Source organism: Diadema antillarum, unplaced genomic scaffold (genome assembly GCF_040938485.1).
Source record: "Diadema antillarum isolate AM-2024a unplaced genomic scaffold, OU_Dant_1.0 scf00000006, whole genome shotgun sequence".
In the NCBI taxonomy this organism is placed as follows: domain Eukaryota; kingdom Metazoa; phylum Echinodermata; class Echinoidea; order Diadematoida; family Diadematidae; genus Diadema; species Diadema antillarum.
In genome coordinates, this window is record NW_027270895.1 from 796,150 (window position 1) to 798,663 (window position 2,514).

Genomic DNA, 2,514 nt, shown 5'->3' on the forward strand with positions numbered 1-2,514 from the left:
ACTGAAGAATAATATATATTATAAATGGCCCCAACACAAACATTCAAGTCACCTATTGCACTCGCACAGCACTCACTCACATCTCTTTCCCTATAAAGCATACTATTGTAACGTAGAAAACTAACAACAACAACAACCCCCATGTACTTTCTATGAGAGGCAAACCAGAGTTATATTTCCCAATGAGGCCATCAGCCCAGTCGAGATATGCTTATGCTGACGGTCTCGTGCTTCCCTATTTAATCAAATGCACTGCCTTATTTGTATTATATGTAACAATCAATGTTTTACAAAGATTTCTGTTATGCATATAGGATCAACTGCACTTTTGTTTTGTACATTGTATTGCTCTTTTGTTATTTGGTTATGTTTGGTTTGAATTTGTCACATTGATGTTATTCATTTTTTATTTGATTTGATTGAGAAGCAAAATAAAATACAAACGAACGAACATATAATTTCACAGACAGAATGTTTCGCCGGATACACATGACAATGAGCAGTGATGCTTTTCAGCTATAATTATAATTATGTTCACATCTTTAATCCCTTTCTTGTTTACTCTTTTCCATATACAAACCATGTCTTTACACAGTTTTAGATGGAAAATTATTAGTAGTATTATTCAATAGATATAAGGAAAATGAATACATTAATCATGTATCACTTTAATCTGTTTGATTCCCGAGGACGAAATTAATGTGTTTTTGTTTTGTTTTATTTTATGTTTTATAATCTTACTTCAATTATTTTTCTATTGTGTATGTGTGTGTGTTTGGTTTGTGTGTGTGTGTGTGTGTGTGTGTGTGTGTGTGTATGTGTGTATGTGTGTGTGCAAACTGCACTGAGATTAAACACGTAAAAACTTTCCATTTTGTAAGGTGTCCGTGACAGGAAGGGCCGGAATCGTTTTACAAACCATATGACTCCAGCGACCAAAGATAATACTTGTACTCCATCAGGAATGTGATTATGATCAGCTTACGAATCTTCTCAGATATTCGGCTGTTTGTTCATATTAATATGAGGGCCTATAGTAAACAAACTATTCCTCCCTCTGGCCCTAGTACTTGATGTTGTTATATCCGTCAAGTCTATTGATCAACTTTGTTTTGTGTGTAGACCTATTACGAATGGATTATGCATTATTAAGTGGCCGTCCTTCCACTCTCTAGCTTGTTCTGTTAAAAAGATTATACATGTTTCATAGTTTATAATTCTGGTGGTGTTTTGTTGCGATCTACTCATGTATTCCAATTGTTGAATATGTGAATTATAGTTAGATATAAACATAAGTAAGCTTAGTAATTATTACGATAATATAATATATATATGTATATTATATTTATGTATATATATATTATATGTATATATATAATATATATAATATATATGTATATATAACAAATATGTATATACATATAAAATAAGTATATATATATATATATATATGATATATTCTAATATATATACATACGCATAAACATACACAGCTTCATAAAATACATGCTATTAACACCTAATAGTTGCATAATATTCGCATAATGATTATAACACATCGTGACTGTAGACATTATGCGCTTGCAAATCTAGCCAATAATCTTTCTTTATCTTAGCTGATGATCAACACTGACGAGGACAATGACCCCTTTCTCATTTAATGAGTGTGTGAACGTGTGTGTGTGTGTGTGTGTGTGTGTGTGTGTATGTGTTAATATTATATGCAGTCATATAGCGCAACTTGCCACGCCCTCTGACTAATACTTTCCATGTATTTATCTCTCTTTGACTCGCCACGGACAGCTCGCTGAGGTAGACATTAATTATGTCGCGATGTCCGTGACATTTTGCTCAACGTAAACCCTATATCTTAAACGGATTGCTGCATCATGCCGTTGTCAAGTGGTGATGGACATATCAGCTCCGACCCTTCTAAGAACGAGGCCGGTTCATTATATTCAAATCTAATGGCGATATATGTCCATACACTGATATATATATATATATATATATATATATATACATACATATATAAATACTATATATAACAGATATCATGTTCATGCTGTCAATACCAACATTTTATCTTTTGACACAAAAATAAAAATAAATAAACTGTTGGTACTACAGCATGAGCTTCAGTTCTGTTCTAATCTTTATAATATTGTAACAAAACGTGGACTACTCATTACTCAACATATATATTAGAGAGAGAAAGAAAGGGAGAGAGAGAGTGTGAGTGTGTGTGTGTGTACATGTAATATAGTATGATTCAATATGATATAGCATAATGTAATATAATATAATATAATACAATATAATATAATATAATATAATATAATATAATATAACCCGTTCCATACGGGAACCTTGTGGCTTTGATTGCAGAATTCAGTATGGAATGGGATAATATAATATATCATAATGTAATCGTCGGCTGAGATGTGTCGATTGAAATAATTTTCATTTTCAGTAAAATGTTAAAAAATTAAAACCACAAGGGCGCTATCTTAC